Consider the following 24,890-nt stretch of genomic DNA (forward strand, 5'->3'; position numbering starts at 1 on the left):
TCTCCATCCGCGCCTGTCATATCATCACCGGAGAGTCGGGCCCCAGCTTTATTTATTTTTCTCAAATGGATCCAGAAATGGCTGGGGGAGGCACTTCCCAATAATTGAGCGCTGGCTTTGTCGGGAAAAGCCACACTCAGGGTTCTGCGTGTCCCCAGGCTGTTGTGGAGGGGAATGAAGCCCAGCTGACTGTGTATGTGTGTGTGTGTGTGTGTGTGTGTGAGAGAGAGAGAGAGAGAGAGAGAGAGAAGGAGGGGGAAAAAAGGTACCATGTTGTAGAGGGGCACTGAAACTAATCCTAGAGTAGGTTTCCTTACTGCTGTGTGACCTTAAATAACTCTGCAGCCTCTCTGAACCCTCCATGGAGGGGCTGTATTACTGAAGTTCTATGGGTAAAATTATATAAAGCCAGGACCCCCTTCATGTCCCCTTCCCCCCTGCTGTGAACTTGGTATAATCATGTGCTCCTTGCCATGGACTGCCCAGGGCCCCATCTGTCTGCAGTGAGAGCGTGGTCCAGACTCATCTCTCTCAGTCTGTTTTCCTATTAGCAAATGCTGCAAAACAGGATTATCCGGCCTAGGCAGGGGTGCTGGTGAGCCCCAGATGAAGTGTGCCTGATGCCTCTGGCCCTTTCTTCATGGCCACACTTCCACAGCTAGTTTTTACCTAGGGGCATGGAAGAGGATCTTTGTGAATCGCGCTTTCCAAGGAGCTTCCCTCCTAGAAATAAAGTAACTCTTCCATCTGCAAGTTGGAGCATGGTCTCTTTGAAGCCGGTGTCATTGAAACGCACATCTGTGTTCCTGGTGCCCCGCACAAGGCTAGGCACATAGCAGGACCTCGGTGAAATAAGGGATGAGCGAGTGAAAGCAAGGTCCCGGCGCAGGACGAGCGCTCCAGGCTCACGGTGTGAACGAACGAATGAATGGGTGAATGAATGGGTGAAAATATCCCCGTCTGCAAGCCAGCGCCTCCTCTTACTTTCCGTAGGACCCCGATTTGCCTTCCCCACGGTGGTATTCTGATATCCCAGAACGCAGGCGCCGACAAGAAACTGGAAATAAAGGGGTTTGATCTGCACGCCGCCAACACCTCTTGCAAAAAGAGGAATAAAGAAAAAAAAAATGCCAGTTCCTTCTATGGGGGAAGTGAAGGCGTCAAGACATGTTAAATGTTTAGGAAGAAGGCGGCTGCTTGTTTCCTTTCTGCCTTTTGCAGGCTGGAGGGAGGTGCGGGGGGTTGGGGGGAGGTTCATTATTTTTCGGTGCTCTGAAGGCAGGTGAACGGGAAAGGCAACCGCAGCCTGGCACCGTGTTCAACGGCTTTGAAAAATGTACAGCTCTCAAGGCAAGGGAAAGGTTTGATGCAATTTAAAAAGACAGACTCCCACACTTCTCAGATCCATATGTTCCCATTCAGATCTGGTTCCCCTCCGAGGCCGCGCTACCCGGGGCTCTGCAGCCCGCCCGGCTGTTCTGCTGACTGGGAGGACAGGAGGCTACGCACCCAACCCGCCCACCCCAGCCGGGGTTGGCGGGGGTGGGGGGGGGGTGTGGAGGCAGGCAGCTGAGCGGCCATGGGGTGGGCTGAAGGTGTGGAACCAGCCTGGTGCCAGCTGTGGCCACAGAGAGGTGACACAGTGCCATGTGGTGCCCACGCTGGTGTGCTGTTGTGTTGTCATTCTCTGCGGGCAGGTGACAAGCTGAGAACATAAAACATATATAAAAGCCATAATATATATATGTATATATATACTCAAGAGCTAAAGGGGTCGGGAGACAATGGCTGTCTCTTACCTTTGTAACAGGGTCAGCTGCCAGGGGCTTGTATTTTCTTTCCCAAAATGTGTCCCTTGTGTTATAAACAGTTGTGCATGGCAAAGAGCCAGTTCTGTAACCAACTGGGTTTGGGAAATACTAGTTTGTCTACTCCCCCTCCCTCCCTCCCTCTTTCTTCATTCAACCAATATTTTTTATGCACCCAGGAAGCATGCAGCTGTTAAGAGAGACAAAATCCCTGCCCCTTTGGTGCTTACCTTCTAAAGGGGAAGCCATTAAATCAGTAAACAAAGGAGCAAGCAAGATAAGTGCGCCTTGCGACAAGTGCCGTGAAGGGGAAAAGCTAAGGTGTGAGTAAGGTATGACCGGTGTAGGGCTGGGAGGATGTTCTATTAAGGCCTCTAGGCCGTGGTGACATTTCCACTGGCCTCCTGCTTGGGGAAGAGGAACCAGACTTGCTTTGGTAATGTTAGCAGATTCAATAACGTTCTTGTCCTGCAGGACTTGTCAAGAGACTTCGGTGGATGGCAGTGCCCAGTGTTTTGGACCAATGGGGAAACAGTGGTGTCCTTGGAAGCCCTGTACTGAGGGAGCCTCTGGAGGGGCATGCGTTGTATGGATACATGTGGGGAACATACCAGACTGGGGCTGGCAGCTTGGGTTCCTTGGTAAGAGAGGGGTGGGCTGTTCAACTGTCTGACACTTTGCGTCCTGAGTGGAAGGCCCTCTTGCATGCAGCTGGGTCCCTTACATCACCTTGAAACTCTGATCTAGCACCTGCTAGGCACATAGCAGGCACAACCTGCAGGCCCAGTTCTCACAGTTTTCATGATGTGCGGAGGGCGGAATACTGGGGAGCCCATTTTATTAACAAGACAACTGAGGCACCCCGGGTCTCCTGGACAGCCAGGAAAATGAAACCCCATTTCTCTCCTCCAGCTCATGTGCTCACCTGGCCTCAGCCTGCACCCCTCTACCTCTGCACAGTATGCTTCCCCCCGGCCCCTTTCTTTCTGGAACTGATCCAACTCATTCTCACCTCTGAGCCTTTTACATCTTCTGTGCCTTCTGCCTGAAATGTTGCCTCAAAACTGAAATGACTAATTCTCAGCCCTGGACGCATGTTAGAACTTTCCAGAGAGCTATAGGAAATGCTGTCGGTGCTCAGACCCTGCCCCCGAGAGATTGCACCAACACCCCTGGTGCGAGGCCTGAGTGCGAGCATTTCTAAACTCACTGATTGGTTCTAGTGTGTCACCAGGACGGAGAATGTGGGCTGTCCATCCCCTCCTGGTACCAAGTCATTTGTCATGCCTTCATCTCCAACGTGATGGCCTCAGACAGACCCCCACCTAAGCTGCACCCACACCTCGTATTTTCCATTACCTTGCGGGGTTTCCATTTTCCTGTGCAGCGATCACCGTTGGCAATGACCTTGCCGGGTCACTCATGCAGCAAGTTTGTCTGTTTGTTTGTCTCCCACAACTGGGATGTGTGCTTCCATGGAGCGGGGGGCCCGCCCTGTTGTGTTAGCCTGCTCTGTGGCGTTAGCTTCTGCAGCCCTGGGCCCAAGGCGCGGTGTCCATTCAGCATGCGTCAGGGGGCCCTTCCTTCTCTGTTGACTTAAAGGAGGTTCAGAGAAGTTAAGTACCTTCCTAAGATCTCCCAGCTGGAAAGCTGCACCCCCAGCCTTCCCGGCCGCTACACCGCACGCTCAGTCTAGATTCCTTGCTGTGCAGATGTCAAAACCCAAGACCAGGGCAGAAGCATGTCCCCACCTCCCTGAAGGGTCTCAGGTGCTGTTTGGGATGGAAACTTCTGCCTGCCAGCTGCCTTCCTCCCGGCCCCTCCATCAGTAGAAACCCGATGAGCAGAGCAGCCTTTGTGTCTGACAAGAGAGGCTCAGGCAACACCCCTCTAATTGCCAGACGACCTCCAGGCAGGGGTGGGGAGCAAGGCCTTGCATGGGCTTGCCTCAATCTGGACATGCTCTCTCTGTTTGCCTCTCTGGGCCCTAAAGAGGATCAGAACAGAAGGGGGAAAATAATAACAATGCATCAATTCCTAGCTCCTATCTCTCTGCCCAATCCTTCCTTCCCCCTATCCAGAGGATTCTGGGGGGTATGGGGTTGGTTTTTCTCTGATGGTGGGAGGCTCAGGTGGACCTGTGGGAAGGAAAGTTTGACAGGCAGGAGGACTTGCTCAGGTTCTGAGAATTAGGCTCGTTGTTTTTTTCTCTTGTAGAACGGGAATCGTGTTTTCTGCCCACAGAGGCTTACACTCTGCCTAGTCTTTGCCTCAATGGTATTACTTAGAAGGGGATCAGGTCAGGGGAGAAAATGACCGTGAATAAGCACAACAAAGTCGTGGCTACGAAGATGTTTAACACAGCATTATGTACATTAGGAGAAAATAACTGGAAACAACCTAGCTGTCCAATATTTGGGTATTGGTTAGATAAAATATATACATAATGGCACAGTGCAAAGCCATTTAGAGTTTGGCAGTAGGAAAATGTTGAATGACATGGTAGATACTCTCTTTGTGTTATATTATATTTTCTAAAGAGCTGGTTGCAAATCATGAAACCACAAACTGTTTTTATTTTCAAACAAACAACACATATTTACCAAAAGAAACAACTTAAAGGATGTAAGTTGAACTATAAACCTTGGATATGTTGGGGGTGGGAATTACACCTCGTATGGATGTTTTATTTGCCAGTATTTTATATGCTTTACTTTTGCAATAAAATAACATGAAAGTTCCATGACATTCTCAGCTTGCCCTCTTGTTTTAAGAATCAACATGAGTATGACTCACATAAGCATGTTTACCTAGAAATGGTGTTGCTTATGGATTTGATTAATTCTGTCTGTAATAACTTCCAAAAGATTGGAAATATTCTAATTTTGAGAAAATTATTCAGTCAGGGGAATTTCTAGGTGGTGAACTCCTACTTACCTCACGAGGCCCAGCTCACATTGCCCTTCTCCGGGGAAGTCTTTCTACCCAGTTTGCCTGGAGAGAAGGGAGTGGTCTCCTTCCTTTGTTTTTCCAAAGCATCGATTCATCCCTCAACTGGTTTTCCAGTTTATTTCCTGTTTATTTCTCTGCCTGCTGCATCAGACTTGATGCCTTTTAAGGGCTGGGGCCATGACGCTTACTTCTGGATCATCAGCTTCCTACAGAACACTTGGTACACAGTAGGTGCTCAATAATTGCTTGTGGAAAAAGCTAGATGAATGAATGACGTGCATGCCAGCTTCTTCTACTCAAGTGAGGGCTTCTGAAAGCATGTGTGTAATCCCAAGCTATAAATTGAATTATATTTTTAAACGTACTGGGGGACTTGCTATTTAAAGGAATTCTGATGTAAATCCTTTTTATAAAATGAAGACATCTTGGATAGTGTGAATAATTGCTCCCCGACATATCTGTTTATAAGTGGATTTTTAAGGATCAGGAGACTGGTGCATTTAAGAAAAATTCATTTGACAAATATTTGTGAAGCACATACCCTGTGCCAGGCTTTATGTTGGATGTGGGCATGACTGCCTCAACTCCTGAAGACTTCCATCCCCATGAATTGTCTCAGGGGTCCAGTGACCCAGCATCAACCTGCTACCTTGAATCCTGCCTTCCCTACTTTCCTGCTGTGTGTTCCTCAGCTACTAACTTTACCTCTCTGATCCTCAGCTACCATGTATGTAAGCCGAGGGTAACAAAAGCACCTACTTCCTAGCAGTCCTAAAGATCAAATAAGACAGGACATATAAACTGTTTAGAAAACTGCCCAGCACAATACATATTTGCCATTGTCATTAGACATCCATGTGGGTGTCCATCATGGGAAATCCTTAGCTACTAGAAGCTTACGGATTTGTGTAGCTTTGCTTTTTCCTAACAGGGAATCTTGCGCCTGTTTGTCCATCAGCAAAATGTGGGCAGTGATACTTTTGAAATGAAGACTATTAAATTGTTAAAAAAATGAGTAAAATGTTTCAGAAATAATTTAACGAATACAAATCTTCCTGCATGTTTTAGGAGGACAAAAGATTATTAACGTATGCCTATTCTTAGGGGGTAGCTGCCCCCTGCCCATGGAAAAGGATTCTAGCTCAGGAAGGTCAAGTTTCTCTCCCTCCCCGTGGGTGCTTTTTGGTAGAGCTTCTCCAGGTGTGCTCAGCTCTGAAACTGAGCACCGGGGGTGCCTATGTCAATGCACCAACAGTCACGCCTACTGTGTGCAAAGACTGGGCACGCAGGGAGAGATTGCGGCTCATTAGCACATGTCCTTACAGGAGAGAGATGGCCCCAGCTGTAGACACTGGATAACAATGTCAGATATGGATAATGATTTTTGCCCCCATTTTGTGGATGGGGGACTGAGGCTCCATGTCTTAGAGCTATTCAAAAGATAGCAGAGCCACATCGATCGGCAATATAAGAAAACTCCAGTTTGGAAAATGGCTTTGACAGTGATTCTTTCTTTACAAAACGACTGCTGTCCTTGAGAAAAGTTTCATTTCAGACCACGAGGAAGTCTACTAGCCACAAGCTGCCCTCCTGAGAGCAGAGCACTGGGCTGGGGTTTGCAGAGGGGCTGGGGTTTAGAAAGCCAGATGCCATCCCGCTGTACCTCTCATTCAGGGCAAATCAGCCCTGTTCTGCACTGTTAATGGGAAAATGTCGCCTGTCCAGTCTCTCTGGTCCCAAGCTCTGGGGGGGGGTACCCCATAAGATGGGGGCTCCCTGAGGTCATCTGGTCCCAACCCTCATTCTGTTCCATTTTATAGATGATGGAAGAGACTGACCTGGACCGTCCATTCAGTGAGATTAGATACCTAGGGCTCACAGCTTCCTGGTTCTCTGTCCATCCTCAGGACACAACACTTGGGGTGAATTTAGGCCATATTCATGTATTTGTTTAACAAATAAGGATAGAACATTTATCATTTGCAACTTCTAGCACTTTCCAAACATCAGCTCATTTCCTCCTGGTCAGAGCAATACTTAAAAGCCGGTACTTTTATGATCCCCATTTCACAGATGCATAACTGAGGCATGGAGTTAAGCCCTTGGTCAAGGTCAGACAGAGCTAATGAGCCACATCGTGGCTGTTCCCCAGGGTGTCCGTCCCCACCACCACACTATGCTCTGTGGCCCATCATACACAGAAAGAAATGTGCTCCATTTTGACTTCTCTTTCATTTTCTTCTGACTTCATCAAAGAGAAAGTCTCTGCTTGGAGTTACTCTGTCTTTAACACCTCTCTGATGCTTACTAATATTTTTTAACCAAAAGAGAGCAGGCCTCGGGCTCAGCGCCTTCCCAGAAACTGTGTTTAATGGGAAGTGTTATCCAAATGGTTATGTCCGTGACTACATTTGTGAAATGCTACTCTTTGTAAAAACAGATTCTGGGGGATTTAGAAACTGCTTCTAGACCGAAAAGGGAGGTCACTCAGCAAGAACTAGGAGGGAAGGAAGGAAGAAAGGAAGGAAGGAAGGAAAGAAGGAAGGAAGGAAGGAGGAAAAAAATGGTCTTTTGACCATCTGCCATCTTGAGCTTTTTCAGTCCGATTCAATTAAAAAAAAAAAACAACACTTCGACAAACAGCTTTGGAATGGCTAGCAAGAGACCTCTAACAATATGTTAACACAGTGAGAATCCTCAACGTCATACAAACGTAACACATTGTGATTTTATTATTATTTTTCCCTACTGGGGAGACGATTCCTTTCTTTCTTCTCTTTTCCCTCAGTCCTGTTACCCCGAAAGGGTTACAAACCCAAGACAAGCTTTTTCGTAAGCACAAAGAACTAATATTAGCAGATTGGGGTTTCTGTAAATATTCATTGTAATCTGTGACTTGGTGGGCATCGCGTTCCACCCTCCCGAAAGCTGCACATTTATAACTTGTGAATTCATAAATATTTACGAATTCACACAATCATCACTGACAAACTATTTCATCTGACAGCTCCACACAGGCTCTGCCTGGTTTCGTGAAATTCTGATCAAATCTCGCGTAAACTTCCCGGATGACAAGTAGCGTCTGAGCAGAGCTAAAATCATGACCAGATCCTATAGATTTGAATGGGTCAGTAACTGATATTTACAACCACCACCCTCCACCACCACCACCTGGGCAAGAGAGATTTTGTCATCTGATCGGCTGCCAGATGTTCTCAACAACTGTACATATATTTATAGGGATGTGTCTTTGAAGGTGTCAAAAATGGGACCTTGTCAGGACGGGGGACATGAGCGCACGTTTGGGGAAAGAGATGAGGTGGGGAGTTGGACAGCCTGGCTTGAATCCAGGGTCAGCCACTGGGGTCGTGATCTCTAACAGGCTTCCAGTCCTTCTCGGACTCAGTTTCTTGGCTCTGAATTTGGGGTAATAAGAGCAGCAGCATGACAGAGCTGTTGTACTAATTACAGATGCTGGGATCCGTCCTGAGGCAGGGGATTCAATAAATCTTCATTTTATTATTACTGTTGCAAACAATAGTTTGAATCATCATGGTTTCTGGCATGGCCACGTCCTCAGTACTGTGCAAATGCACGCATCCTGCTCCAAAGTCCTTTTCCTATGTTGTTACCTAAATATGCTAAAGGGGGACGTTGCAGTGTGTGGTTTTGTGTCTTCCTGCCACACATGGGTGGCAAGTCACTCTAAGTATCTGTCTATGCACTGGGTTTTGTTTTTTTTTCCCCCATACATCCCCATTTGCAAGGACTAGAAATAACTAATCTCTTTTTCCCCTCCCTCTTCGATTTGCTGGTTGAATGGCATCCTGGTAGACATGAGTTTACCTCAATATGAGTGGAAATACGTCCCCACCATCACCCTACGAGGCCAAATCTGGGTGCCTTGAAGCATGCCTAGAGGGGAAAATCTGACTTTGGTGTTGGGAGCTGGGTCTGCCTTCTGCTGATAGCCCCCACATCTTACACAGCTCCATCCATTACAATGATTACAGGTTTTGTTTTGACTTAATGCCAAGCACAGAGTTCCAACTGGGTCATTATACAGGCCAAATCAGACTGCCCTACTTCTTGGCTTGAAACTCTCTAGTACCTAGTATTTTGCCCAGCCTCACCCATACTTCCCTCCAGTTGCCCTGACTCCTTCTAGCTCTCTAGAACAGACTGGAGCTCATTCCTGCCCCAGTGCTCTTGCACTTGCTGTTCTGTTTGGAAGACCCTTCCCTCACATGCCCCAGAGATCTGCCTCCTTCTTGCCACCAAGATCTCCTGTGAAAGGCCACCTCCTCCGAGAGCCCTTCCTAATCCCCTTTCCAGAGTTACCGCTTTTCACCCAATTTTCTTGTAGCACTTTTTAGTTGGAATGATCTGATTCTTTTTTTTTTTTTTTCCATCTCTCCCCACTCTCTAGGAGGTCTACTAGGGCGGGATCTCATCTGTCGTCCTCAGCTCTATCCCTACCACCTAGAGCCTCATCTGACACCCACTAGGTGCTAAATGCATATTTGTTTTATGGAACAAATAAAGGAACAAACAAATCGGACACAACCACAGAACTCTAGGCTCTACCATGCCACTAGTTTTGTGATCTTGGGCAACTTCAACCCCAGTAAGCCTCATTTTCTCCATCTTCAAATGGATGTAGCAATTGGACTTCTCGTATACCATTGTGGGATGTTACAGGCCCCTGACCTGGAAGGGAGCTAGATCAGTTCCCAGCATGGAGAAAAGTCTGGTGGCTAATGACTACTTTGTAGTCAGAACTAACACCATATATAACTGTTGGACTCAGAATACGGGGGCTTAAAGACTCTGCATTTATTTTAGCCCCTCTGACCTCTCCCTCCATATCAAGCTTCCAGAATCTTCTAAATGTGTTGCTGGGGAAACCCTGGCATAGTTTGAGGAAACACACTTGCAAGTTAATTGCAGTAGTAGGGTTCCCATAGGTAAGGGAGTGAGGGCAGAGGGACATCACCAGAGAGATGCTGACAACAGAATTGAAGACAAGCCAACATTCCACAGGAAGACCGACTGTCGAGTTGAAGTTTTGCGACATGAACTTTCTCAGCTGCAGACTGAGTCTCCAGTGGAGGGTGCAGGAGGGTTCAGCACTGAGCTGAAGCACACGCGGGTGTGGGCGTGCCTACGTGTGTGCATACTCTCATGCGTCTCCCAAAGTTGCTTTCAGCAAAATTTTTCAGCAAAAATTAAGGAGAAAAGATCTGTTTCTTCCTAAACTTTCACAGTTTCAACATCTGCCTGTTTGGGTAAATTTGACAAGGATTATCTCTTTTGTTTTCTCTCTCCTTTATTATCTCTTTCCCTCCCAAACCCAGAAATTCCGTGAGAAGTGTTTTTAAGAGTGCTGGCTGACAAGTGTACACATGCCGTCCGCAGCCAGGGAGCAAGCAGCACAGTCTCTAACTTGTTAGACAGGAGCTAGATTACAATCATAAATAAATGATTTGCTGTCTCCTTGCATTCAGACTTGTAGCTTTTAAAGTGTGCCTGTCATCGCGGAATCAGATTTAGTCAAATGCTGTGTAACTGCAAAATTATCCTATCCTTACCTTTTTATTCTCCTTATAATGGACAGTTAAATTGGATTTTCAAATTTGAAGTGCATATGTTTTTCAAATCCCCAGAGGCTGTCTATTTTTTCATTTCTAAAGCAACTCACTAATGTTTATCATTACCACACAGAAATATTACAATTCTTAAGGGGCGCCTTACAAAATCAGCGCAGGAGAAATGTGCTTTATCGTCTCAAAATGAAACCAATTTCTCAGCTGATTTGCAATTTATTTACATGTTAGCATTTGATTTCCGACTGATTTATAACCCCACATGGCTCTGTCTCAGGGTTTATTTAGAAAGCAGACAACGGTGGTAAGGCTGCAGAGTGCTGTGTGGCACGGGATGTCAGCTTCCCCCAGGCAGGGGTCAGCAATGCCAGTCCCAAGTCTCATGGTTTAGCAAATTCAGTGCCCTAGTATGTGCAAATACGCAGGGTCTAGGCTCGCTCATTTTGTAGGGATGAGAGGCTTAACAACAGCCTTCTAAAAGAATATGTTTTCCTCTTTGGCAATGATCAGGGATTCAGATGGAGGAAAAGGAGAAGGTTGGGGTGGAGTGGGTTTGCATTCCTTGGTTCATTCACAATACATAGCTCTCACGACTCAGGTGGTGTCTGGATTCAAAGAGGTATTAGAATTGACAACGGGGGGTTTCCTGGAGCTTATTGCTTCATCTGTGTGATTATCCATCCACTGATTCATTCTTGCACCCATCTATCCAGTTGTTCCTCCAATTTCCAATCATTCACACATCCCATTTCTCTATACTTCCAACCTCCAAACCGTACACCCATCCACCCATCCACCTATTCATCCATCCATCACATCATCCATCCCTCTATCCATCCATCCACCCATCTACCCCTCCATTAATTTATTATCCACCCAATCTACCCATCCACCATCTACCCATCCATCCACCATCTGTCCATCCATCCATCTGTCCATCCATCCACCCATCTGACTATCTACCCACCCAGCTATCCATCTGTCCATCCATCCATCCATCCAACAAACAGTTACAGCCTTCAAGTTGAATACGAGGGGTCATAAAGACATGAGCTCATGGTTAAGTGAAGGAGACAAACATAACCCTCTCAGCGTCATCATGAAACTCAAATTACTTACAGTGAATGTAAAAATGTTCAATAAAAAATATTCAATAAACTCTAAGTCACCTTAAAAAGTATGGCCTATCGGTGAATGGTGCAATGTTTTAGAGCCATTGGCAAACAACTTAACCTCACCAATCCTTGGTTTCATCACCTATAAAATGGGAAGAGGAGGTAATAATAATGATGGTCCTTACTTGGCAAGAATGTTGGAATGATTTGATGAGATAAGTCATATAACATAACATGATGTTGTGGTCATAGTATTTCACTAATCCTCTTCCTCTTATCACGATTATGACATCTTCTTATATTACATTATTGTACAGTTTTGTATTTTATTACATACAGGAGGAAAAGGTAATTATGTATAACTGAGAAAATGAGGGAAGATGTTCCAGAGGGAAGATGTTCCAGGGGAAACGACTTCTGAGCTGGGTTCATAGAAGAGGGAAGTTTTTCTCAGGTACCAGAGGGAATGGCATTCTCATCAGTGAGAATAGGACCCACAAAAGTCTTGTGATCTGAGGGTGCAGCTGGCGATTGAACAAAAGGCAGGGAGGGGGGAGTGCGTGGCTACAGCATTAAACTCTTGGGACAGAGGGGGGAAGAGGTAAGTTGTTGAAGTAGATTTCAGAGCCCTTGCATATTAAGATACAGAACTGTGTTTTGTCCTGGGGTTGTCAGGCAGCCATTGCAAGGGCCTAATCAAGGACATGGTCCTATCCAGTTGGCATTTTAGGAAACTCTGCCATGCTGAGAACAAATTTGGAGGCAGGGAGCCTAGGGTGGGGACTGGAGAAATAGCCCCCTGGCTAGCAAATGAAGCAGAACTCAATATGCTGGTGCAGGTTTGGCCAGAAGGGGTGAGTTTGAGAGAGATGGGTTTTTAAATAGAATCAGCTGGGACTTGGGGACCAACTGGAGAAAAGAGGAGGGATAATGGGGGTTTCACAGACATCTCGAGGAACACCCTATCAGAAGAAAAATCCCTGGGACTGAGATGAATTTTCCTCCTCACTTTGCTTATATCTGCCCATGCCATGCAGAGCTCCTCTGAATAAATTTGCAAGTATTTATGCTGCAGGCAGCCAGCACTCACTCCTGTAAAAGGAGCATCTCACTCTCTCTCTCTTCCTCTCTCTCCCTCCCCCTCCCTCTCTCTCTATGTGCTGCACATCCGGCATAATTTTCCTTCTGGGCATAGAGTCAGGAGCCAGGAACTTCCAGGGACTTCCTGAGTGAACTTGGACATATCTCTTACTTCTCCTGGCCTTGGATGGGATAATCTTGTTTCTCTGGGGTCATAATTCTAGGATATGGGGAGAAGATTGGGCTGACGGAAGACCTAGTCCCCCAATTTATAGGTGGTGTACCAATTAGGACATGTCATGTGACAAGTAATAGAAAACCTGATTCAAATGACCTTAGAAATGAAGGGTCCAGTGCTTATGTAACAGAAAAGTTAGAGGCTTCAGCTGTTAAGCTTGGTCCAGGAGCTCAGTGTCACTCATTAAGACAACTATTAATTTCTGTCTCTTATCCGTCTCCCATGGTGTCAGTTTCACTCTATCTCTGGTTGCTGTAGACCTCTTTGGAGAGATCCAGATGCTTTTTTGTTTCTCCCCCAGCAAGAGGAGAACCTTGAGATCCACTCTGACTGGACAGCTCAGTTCCCAGGCCCACCTCTGAACCAATCTCTGTGGCCAGAGGGAAGGGCCGTACTGATAGGTCCTTCTGGTTCACATAGCCTTGCCACTCCTCCTTGAAGCCTATGCATTCTGACCCAGAAACCCGGAATTTCTGGGAAAGGGGCTCCTGGTACAGAACCTGTGCATATCCAGGACACCTGCCACTGGAGAAAACGTTTTACTTTCTTTATTCCCCAAAACAGACATGGGCTCTGGCTGTTTATCCATAAACTGAACAAGAAAAGTCAAACAGTAGTGCTCCACTGAAGAACTTGTGTCAAGTTCTTGGGCTTGCCTCAAGGTCACCTGCCTATGAGAAAGTAGAAGGACTCATCATCCCTCCCACTGGTCTAGACTTTGTAACATCTGCATAATGGACACGACATTGTGTCCAGACCACCTGGGACCCCTGTTGATCACAAGCATCTATGTTGGAGATTTGGAGTGGCTGACGGAGTGCCATGGGTGAGTAGAATTAAAAGTTGGATGTATTAGACAGGATGGGTCACATTGTGCTGCAGTAACAAACAATCTCCCAAACCTCAGTGACCAGACAAAGCAGATGCTCATTTCTTGTTCTCACAAAGTTCATGGTGAGATTGGATGACCTTCCAGGGCACCTGTCCTTTGTACTGCAAATCAACCTTCCAGAATGCTTTGGTCTCATGGCACCTCCATAACACAGAGACTTCCACACTGGGGAAAGAAAGAGTGGAGAATCGGGCCCTGGCTCTTCGTTTCTCCTGCCTGGAAGTGACACACTTCCAACTGCTTATGTGAGCGTGCCCAATTACAGGTAATCTTTCCATGGTCCCTGGAGGAGCAGTGAATTGGAAATACTGGGGAGGCATAAAGGTGTCTGTCTGCAAAAAGGGAAATGGGTGGGCCTCACTCAGACTCACCTTCAGCCTCACATTCACCCCAAAGGTGATAAGAAGAAACTGTCTGTTGTTATCTGCTCTCCACCAGGTGCTCTGGATTAAGGGATGAACTGCCTTCTAGCAGTTCACATTCAACTTGGGGAGACAGGGCCAATCGTTAAAAAAGAAAAAAGAGAGAGACAGAAAAGTAATTTTAGAACCTGTTTCCTGAGCTTATTGTGAGGATAAAAAAGGAGACGAAGCATATGACATCCTTGGCATGTCGCCCAGCATAAAAGTTCTACAAATATGAACTATTATTGCCATTTTACAGATGAGGCAATTGAGGCTTATGGCAGTGGAAGGACTCTCAAGGTCATCCAGTGAGGGTCACCCAGTGATTGGGTAGCTGCAGAGTGCTCTGTTGGTAAGCTTGTCCTTGACTTCGTTCACATTCCACCCACATGAGAGACCTCTCTCCCTCTTGTCCTGGTTCAAAACCTGGTTAGGGTTTTCTTTTTTTTTTTTTTTATTTTCTTTTTTTTTTTTAGATTTTTTTTATTTATTCATTTGACAGAGAGAGATCACAAGTAGATGGAGAGGCAGGCAGAGAGAGAGAGAGAGGGAAGCAGGCTCCCTGCTGAGCAGAGAGCCCGATGCGGGACTCGATCCCAGGACCCTGAGATCATGACCTGAGCCAAAGGCAGCGGCTTAACCCACTGAGCCACCCAGGCACCCCTGGTTAGGGTTTTCTGACCAGCTCTGGGCACCAGTGTCTTCTAATTAACACAGAGGGATGCTACTTTGGTGGGATCCAAAGTGAAATCCTCTGCCACTTGCTTGCATCTTTATCTGGGCTTAGATCTTTCTGTGACTCCCAAGCCCTTCCTATAGGCAGTCAGGGTTTGATGGGGGCATTTGTCATTTTAAGGTGAAGGGAGAGTGTTCTCCCATTTCATGACCAAGAATGTCTTGGAAGTCCATTCACGGTACTAAGATACCCACATTTTAAGATGACATACCTTATCTTTCTAAGATTCTAGCATTCCTTGGTCCTGGGACTTTGGATTCAATTTTCAAGACTCTAGACCAGTGCTGTCTAAAAGAAATTTTCACAACTATAGGAATATTCTAATGAGTGTTGTCCAATATGGAGGCATGGTAATCATTAGCTTTATATGGCTACTGAGCATTGAATGTGGCTTAGCATCGGGGAGAAACTGAATTTTAGTGTTATTTAATTATAATTAATTTGAATATAAATAGTCACATGTAACTAGTGGTTATTTACTAGGAACCCAAACTCTTATTTTTATTCCAGAACTCTTCAACTAATTTTCTGTGGTGGTTTGGTTCCTACTTGCCCTCAAGAAACACAACTGAAGACATTCTCAATAGCACTGCAACCCCAGTTTGGGTCACTTAACCTGGAATTCAATAAAAGCAACATAAATATTATATATATCAGTCAGGCTAGAACATATTACACTATGTAATAAGTAACCCCCAACTCTCAGTGGCTTGAAACAACAAAGATTTGTTTCGCACTCATGCTGCATATTCATCTCTAGTTGGCAGGAAGCTCTGCTCATGATAGTCATTTGGGTACCGAGGCTCATGGACAGCTGCCTTCTCAAAAGCCTCTTGTCTGAATGCTTGAGGGAAAAGTGAGCTATGAAGGATCTTGCATTAGTTATTAAATCTACCCAGAATTGACATATTTCAATCCTGTCCCCCTACCCCAGCACAGGGGTATAGCAAGTGCAACCCTACATATTTACGAATGGAGGAAAACCAAACCAAATATATCTGGTCATGTACACTAATCATTATATAGTATGCAAGTTCAAATTCTGGGATACAAGTGGAAGAAAAGTACCAAGTCTGGAGAAAAAGTAGCCCAGAATGCTTGCAAGAACACTGGACATGGAGTCCAGAACAGAGACCCAAGTTCTGGGGTGGCCACATATTAACTCTGTGATCCTCAGTCAGCCCCTTCCTTCTCCCTGGGTTTTTTAGGTTTATACTTTGGATAACTACTGAATATATATACAGGACCACATGAGTTACTGCAATTTTTATAGTTACTATCCTTCCCTATGCCTGATTAAAATAGGACCCTGGATCTCTGGGTTAGCATTTGTCATTTGGACTATTGGCCATTGCTATCCTTTCACTTCTTCTTTTTACCTAGAAACATTTATTTTTCAAAGGATGAGTAATAACTTACTCAAATTAAAAAAAAAACACCATATTTTCCAGACTTATCTGTGTATAGGGTGGTCATTGTGACCAATTCTGTCTAATAATTTGTAAGTGGATTTTGTTGCCAATGTATCTGCCAGAAAAGTTCCCATTGTAAAGGGTACTATGCATCACCAGACTCTCCCTCTCTAGTCTGGTTGGAGGGTGTGATGGCTGGAGCTCCAGCAGCCCTTTTGAGAGCATTAGGATGCACACTGTAAGGTTGATAGCATGCCAGCTAGAAAGGGCTTGGATCTCTGACAGCATCATGGAGCTGCCATGCTTCTGCTATCCTTCTGACTTCTTTCACATAAGGGATAAGTAACCTATCATGTATAGGCCATGTATGGTTGATAGGCGGGGATACTCTGCTACACTAACAAAGAGGACAGGGCTATATTTGAATTTTTGCTTCCATGTGAGCAATCCCTGATTGATATAACATTGCAGAAATAGATTGCCTTTATGGTGACCAAGTTACAGCTATCTTCAAGGGGTACTAAAAAGAACACGGGCAGGGGAACCATACACACCTGCATTCCTATTCTGCCGCTCACCCACTGTGTGACCTCAGGCAGAGGATCAGCTTCTCTGAGCTCAAGTGTCCTCGTTTGTAAAATGGGGATAGTAAGGAAACACAATCCCACCCCACACATGCAGGGTGTTTACATACTCATGTAATCCTCATGAAGCCCCAGGAGGGGATGTTTTATCATCCCCATTTTACAGACAAGACAACTAAAATAATGAAGGATGTATTGAATAATGATCTGAAAACACATGTTGGAGAAATGACTCAGTACTCGAGTGGTCCCTAAGGGCCAACCGTTTTCCATACCATCCACTTGGTTTCCATAACATCTGCCTATTGTCACGGGTGTCATTATTGACTTAATATTTTCAATTCAACTTTAGATAGAACTGCTTTTTAAAAATATATGCTCATTCTGAGCAATAAATTATGCCTGGAACCACAGCAGATACACACACACACACACACACATATATATATATATATATATATATATATATATATATATATCTCCACAAGAACATATGGCACTACCTACCAGAGCTAAACACACATTTATGCTATATGCTTCTGTGCTATATGTTGGCCCAGTGATTCAAGTCCCAAGTACACAAACTATAGGGGAAAAAATTGCTTGTAACCACCAAAAGACTCAAGCCAAAAGACACAAGATATTTTATAGTAGCTCTTTATTTGGACCACTCAGATGCCCATCTGCAGCATCGTGGAGAAACCCATTGTGATATACCCATGCAATGGAATAGTACTCAGCAATAAAAAAGTGCAAACTACTGACTCATAAATCAACATAGTGCAGATGTAAAGTAAGTGAAATGTTGATCCAAAGGAATATACACCAGCTAAGTCTATTCTGACGAGGTTTGGAGATGGGAGAGACGTGACAGAACTCAGAGAAGTGCTTCTATCAGAGCAGGTATCGGGACAGGAAGGGGCCCAAGGGAGATTCCTGGGGGCTTAGAAATGGGCTACATATTGACCTGGTATTGGATATGTACTTTCAGGACTTAAGTGAGTTGTTCATGTCATGTTGGTGCACTTTGCTATAATTAAGTGACACCTCAATATAAAAAAAAAAAGGCTATTAAATTTTTTTAAAAGGATCAAGTAAGTCACAGGGCCCTAGGCAATCAGCCCACAATCTGGGCATGAAGGATACTCTTGGTGAATACCAGTCAAATGGGACAAGTAGTGGCCCCCCAGGACCAATACCCTGCAGGAGAACCAGCTACTTCCATGCCCTGTCCTTGGTGTTTCAAGCTCTCCCAGGTTCCATGCAGGGGAAGGCTGGACTCCCAAGCTGCTGCCAAGGCTCTGCCTGTTAGAGCCAAGCTTCTGACCTGCCAGCCACCAATTCTGTCTCTGCTTCCCTCATCTTCTTGGTTCCTGCTTGGTCTGCCTTTCTCCCCACCTCTCTCCCCACCAATAATCTTACAGCTCCCTCCTGACCAAAGCGTGTGTTCTGGGCACATGTTAAGCCTTAAGCAGACCCTGGCACTTGAGGGAGTGGGCTCCTTCACCAAGCCCACTGGAAAGGTATAGGGAAGAAAGGGAAGGTGTTGGGAAGGTATGATCCCAATGCATGTGTGCCCCATCAGGGAGCATCTGTGGAGGAGTAGTGGGGGGGAGTGGAGAAAATTGTCAAGAGGGGACGGTGTCAGGAAGAAAGTCAGTATCATCATTCACTTTTGAAGTCTCAGTGTGTGTGTGTGTGTGTGTGTGTGTGTGTGTGTGTGTAAGAGAGATCGAGCATGTGCAAGACCAGGAGACAGAAATAGAAGAAGACAGTGATGGAGAGAAGCCTAGAGAAGAGCAAGCAGAGAGAGATACACATAGAGAGAGAGATGGAGTGGAGACTTCATGTTATGCACAACCTCTTTGCTACAGCTTTTCAAGAATTCACAAAAACATTTGGGACTGCTGCCCCCACTCCCCAAATCCACTGACTATAAAACATGAAGACAGTTACAGAGCTGAAATCAGGAAATGTTTAACCAACTGTCGATAAGGCATAGAGTCAAATCAACCAAACAGTGTTCATGCAGCTCAACTCCTAGACAGTCATCTCTGAAGTCCATGGAGTCCAGCCTGGGGGCACTTTCACATCCAAAAGTTGCTAAGAAAGCAGAACTTGAAAGTTCTCATCACAAGAAAATAAATTCTGTAACTGTACGGTGACAGATGTTCATCAGGCTTATTGTGGTGATTGTTTCAGAATATATGCAAATATCAGAGCATTACGTTGAACACCTGAAACTAAGATGATGTTGCACGTCAATTATACTTGAAAAACAAAACAAAACTTCAGAGCTAGTGTTCTTAACCTCTATGCTTGAGGTTCCTGTTGCCTTGCTCTCCACTGAGGGACACAGGATGAGCAGGGGATGATGACACAGCTCCAATGGGCATTACATCTGGGGAAGACAAACCCAGATGCCCTTCCTCTCCCCCTTTTATCTGTCATCAGCCCGTGTCCAGCCTGTATTCATTTCCTGGGGCCATTGTAACAAGTGACCACCAACTTGGTGGCTTAAAACAACAGAAATGTATTCTTTTACAGTTCTGGAGGCCAGAAACCTGAAATTAGCATCACTGAGCCCAAATCAGGGTGTTGGCAGGTTCATGGTGCCTCCAGAGGCTCTATGGGAGGGTCTTGCTTCTTCCTGTTTCTGGTGGCTACAGATTCCCTCAACTTGTGGACACATCACTCCAACTTCTGCCTCTGTGGTCACATCCTCTTCTCTTCTGTATGTGACATCTCCCTCTGCCTCTCTCATAAAGGCAGATGTGACGACACTTAGGACCTCTCCAACCAGATAATCTCCCCATTTCAAAATCATTATTTTAATCTCATCTGTAATGACCTTATTTACAATGTGATATTTATAGGTTCCAGAGTTTAAGGGATTTTTGGAGAGCATAGTTCAGCCTAACATGACCCAAGAATTTTTATCTGGGGTCATCAGTCTGAGCTATTGCATTCTCAACCTGCCTGCCTTCCCCTGCTGACCATAGCCACTGGACTTGTTAGGACTATGACTCTCCTATGTCAACTTCTCCCAGCTTTTCTCCCCAGCATCAGCTTTGTGAGGCTGGTGACAGAGCCAAAGAGGAGGATGACACAATGGTGTCCTCCACCTGTGCCCACAGGGCTCTGGAACCCCCTGCACACACAGCCCGGTCACCTTTGTCAAAGCTCGGACTGAATACCAGACATCAGGCCCAGAGAGGAGCCTAGTCTGTCTAGAGACATAGCAAATCATTCCCCCCTTCATTCAACAAACTCTGACTCGATCCCTTCCAGGTGTCAACCTCTATCCTGGCTGCTGGGGAAAGAGAGTTGACAATATCTCCCAACCTATCCCCTGAATCTCCAATCTAATCAGGAAGAGAGAATTAAGAGAGAATTAAGCCAGCCGTTCATTTCCAAACATGCACAACAAATGTAAAAATATAGTAGAGAGGATGCATGAGTAGGGAGGGAGTAATTAACCCTGCAAGGAGTTGAGATGGTTAGCTTCTGAAGGCTTCAGAAAGGGGAGATGGCATCAGGCAAGGTAGGTGTTAGCCAGGGAAAAGGGACATTCCAGGATGAAGGAACAACATATCCAAAGGGGGTCTAGAGTTTGAAAGGATGAGGTGGATTGAGGGAACTCACACGGCACAGAGATCTATGTTTGGGGATACTTAGCTGGCTACAGTGGATCAGGTATTCTGGGATTGATGAACGATGTCTTCCTGGGCACTGGGTATAGGATCAGTGATCCTCACGCCATGGAGTTATTAAGTCTGGGCTAGTGGCTTCATGAAAGAATTCCATTTCTCTCTGGACTTTGATGCCCGAATCTTCCATCACTGAGTGACCCTCGTTATGCAGTAAGGAAGCTGACAGATTTTTATGAAGAAGAGTGACTTGTTTACCAGTTGGGAGTCCTACAAGGACAGTCTTGACTCCCACTGGGCCCTGATTTTGAAGAGCCCCTCAGCATCAGCTAGCCTCGTGCTCCTTATGCAGCCCTGCTTTCTCATAGGACCCTTTTCTGACTCTTCTTCTACAAAGCATTTCCCCAGTTCATCTTATTGAGTTTCATAGTGATCACAACTGGAGAAAGCAACCATCCTGCCCAATGGTAACCAGCTCATTTTTAATGGGAAGCCAAGAGGCATGAATCAAGCAAGCAAATATTTCCAATCCTATCCCCTCAACACTATCCTTGTTGCAATTTTTTCAAAGGAAAAGTGAGGGGAAGTCTTCAAGAAAACTGGCCTCACCATCAGCACATCGTAGACCCTCACATGTCTGGCTCAAATACCCCAAGCAGCAAACCAGCACACGCCACCAAAAAAAAAAAAAAGAAAAAAAAATTTTCTAACAAGACATTAATAGATAAATAAAAATAGCTTCCACAAGAAACGATGAGGAGTCACGCAACAAAATGATTTCTTTCTGTGTGCGTAAACTCATGAATAATCAAATCGCATAGTCCCCAAATGAGCCAAGCACAGCTCTTGTCAACCTCATTCCAGTTTCCTCCTGGAAGGTCACCTCAAACCTTTGCAGGCCTGGGTGGCTCTGCCCCTCACGTCTCCTCCTCCCACCCCCTCCTAACATCCCCACCTCCTCCTTGTAGGGGAGAAATTAATTCCCAGTGCTATGGAAACGTGCAGAAAATCTGAATGGAAGGCTGGGGCAGTGCCCATGAATCATCAAGCAGAAAGGGGAGCTCGATAAAATATTGGGGGGGGGGGTCCTCAGGCCATGGCTTTTGTGAGCTGAACCAGATCCCTTGCTCCAAGCTTCTTTCGTGTCACATTTTAACCTACCAGCTGCCTCAAGAAGCAAGATGATCTTCCCTGCCTTTTTTCTTCTTCCTTTAAAAAATTATTTTTTTATTTTTTTATTTTCCCTCATGTGTTAAGGGAGGAAACAGTGACAGGGACAAGTGACAGCTCGCTAATTATTCCCTTACTGCCACTGCTGTTCTGGCTTTGGACGCATTGCTCATTTCTCCCCGTCTTCGCACTGAATAATGCATGGGTCCCTATCTGTATTCAAGCAGCACCTCCGGGGACCGCCAGCCTAACTAGCTGATAACTGATTCAGTTTGTAAGCAGGGCCTCTGGGAGTTGCAAGGAAAAGTAGCCAAGAACAAATTTAACACTTCTTTCTCATTTCTTCAGAACATCAAGGAAAGGCAGGTTGGGAAGCAGGTGGGGCTATGTGCTGGGACCTTGGAAGGCACTTGACCTCAGGTTAGGAGAAGAGAGAGCCTTGGCTGTGCTGTGGGGAGAGGGGATGATGATGAAGAGGAAGAGGAGGAAAATGAATTTAGTTGAAGGCTTACTATATGTCTACAATGGAACTAAACATTTTTTCATGTATTGTCTCTTTTAAAGACAAGAATCCCTTGATGACAAGGCATTTGCAAATATATCAGTTAGCTAGTACCAAGATAATGCTGCATAACAAGTGGTCCCCACGTTTCAGCCCCTGTCAATACATTTATTTATTTTTCTTGTTCAGGGGTCTGCAGTCAGCTTGACTGCAGGCTGCAGAACTCGCCTCATTTGGGGATCCAGCTGGAGGAGGAGGCTTCCTGATGGCAAAGACACAGCCATGCCTCTCACTTCTGCCCATATCATGTTTGCTTATAGTCCATTGGCCAAAGCAAATTACATGGGCAGGTTAGGTGTCAAGGGGTGAAGGAGTAAGTGTCCCCCACCCTGAGTCCACAGCTGGGGTGTGGATGTCTAATACTGCCACAGACAGAGTCTCCAGAAAAATCTCTTTTGGGAATCAGAACCTCTCATCCCACTGCCTCAAGGAAATACAACTTTTGCAAAAAGACTTACACCTTTGAGTCTCCAGATGGAACTCTTCATTAAATGATACCAGAGTCTACATATCAAATGATAGTGATAATCTAAATGGCAATTTTTCACCTAATGTCTATAGTACTAAATACTACTCAAGTGCTTTATATATATCAACTCATTTTCTCCTTCTAATAACCCAACAAGGTAGGTACTATTGTTTTCCCTGTTTCACAGATGAAAAAAAAGAGGGGGGACAGAGAATTTGGGTAATTTGCCTGAGTTCACACATCTGGGCAAGTATAGAGCCACAATTTGAGGCCAGGCTGGCTACAGACATAGTAGGCTCTGATCCACTTTAGTCAAAAATAAGTTGTCATGTAAAAGTTTGAATTTGGGATGCAGATGTTATATTTGAAATATCAGAGTGCAGCTGGCCTTGAGAAATGTAATTGGGAAGGGTTAGAGTGGATCTGGGTGAGGATCAACCAGGCTCTGAGGGTCTGTACCTGCTTGAGAAGAGCCACTCGAATTCAGCCCCATCCTGTAGGCAGAGCTTCCTGGCTCTCCCTCTCTCTCTAGGTCAACCCAAGTTGTCAGAACACACTCTGGTCCCTGCCAATGCATGGCATGTTCCAGAACCTGCTTGCTGAATTGCTAACTTTCTCCAACAAGCCAGGTGGACCCAGGTTTCTCTGGGAACTGTAGGAACTGGAAAAAACACCTGTCTTTCCATCATTAAATGCTCTCCTTGCCCTGCTTAGACTGGTGACCACCATCATCCTTAATCTTCCCCTCCCTCCCTGACTGGACCTGGTTGGAGGCAGGCAATGGCAGTAGGCTGGCTCTTGCTTTATGAATGACAAAGAGACTGCATAATCATGCACTCATTTCGAGGTCAAATCTCTATAATCTGGTCCTCTTTTAGACTTAGAAATTTAACCCAATTTTGGCCATTCTAACTGGTGTAAAATTAGCAAGACAGGAAACAACGTGTGTTGGAGAGGATGTGGAGAAAGGGGAACCCTCTTACACTGTTGGTGGGAATGCAAGTTGGTGCAGCCACTTTGGAAAACAGTGTGGAAATTTCTCAAGAAATTAAAAATAGAGCTTCCCTATGACTCTGCAATTGCACTACTGGGTATTTACCCCAAAGATACAGATGTAGTGAAAAGAAGGGCCATCTGTACCCCAATGGTTTTTTTAAAGATTTTATTTATTTATTTGACAGAGAGAGATCACAAGTAGGTAGAGAGGCAGACAGAGAGAGGGGGAAGCAGGCTCCCCACTGAGCAGAGAACCCAATGTGGGGCTCGATCCCAGGACCCTGAGATACATCCCGAGTCAAAGGCAGAGACTTAACCCACTGAGCCACCCAAGCACCCCTGTACCCCAATATTTATAGCAGCAATGGCCACGGTCGCCAAACTGTGGAAAGAACCAAGATGCCCTTCAATGGACGAATGGATAAGGAAGATGTGGTCCATATACACTATGGAGTATTATGCCTCCATCAGAAAGGATGAATACCCAACTTTTGTAGCAACATGGACGGGACTGGAAGAGATTATGCTGAGTGAAATAAGTCAAGCAGAGAGAGTCAATTGTCATATGGTTTCACTTATTTGTGGAGCATAACAAATAACATGGAGGACATGGGAAGATGGAGAGGAGAAGGGAGTTGAGGGAAATTGGAAAGGGAGGTGAACCATGAGAGACTATGGACTCTGAAAAACAACCTGAGGGTTTTGAAGGGGCGGGGGGGTGGGAGGTTGGGGGAGCCAGGTGGTGGGTATTAAGGAGGGCACGTATTGCATGGAGCACTGGGTGTGGTGCAAAAACAATAAATACTGTTACACTGAAAAGAAATTAAAAAAAGAAAGAAAGAAAGAAATTTAACCCAAACAGGTGCCATCTTGATTTCCTGCTCTAATGAAGGTCATGTGTCTTTGCAGAGTTTTGTGTTCTTAGAGCCTCACACAGTGTTTGATGCAGAGTAGGAGCTGAGTGACCCACAGGTGAATGAAGGGATGGATGGATGGATGGATGGATGGATGGATGGATGAATGATCATCTGTTCAAATACATGCTTTTCAGATTAAAAAAAAAACACTTAGAGAAGTGAAGTTATTTCACAAGGACAATTCCTCTTGTTCAATAGCTATTTAATCAGCATGTACCACATGTTCAGAGAGGTTAGGTATCAAAAACCTCTGCCATTGAGGTCCAGCAAATACCTAAGGTAATGTCAGGTGGTGATGA

Source organism: Lutra lutra, chromosome 12, assembly GCF_902655055.1.
Source record: "Lutra lutra chromosome 12, mLutLut1.2, whole genome shotgun sequence".
In the NCBI taxonomy this organism is placed as follows: Eukaryota; Metazoa; Chordata; class Mammalia; order Carnivora; family Mustelidae; genus Lutra; species Lutra lutra.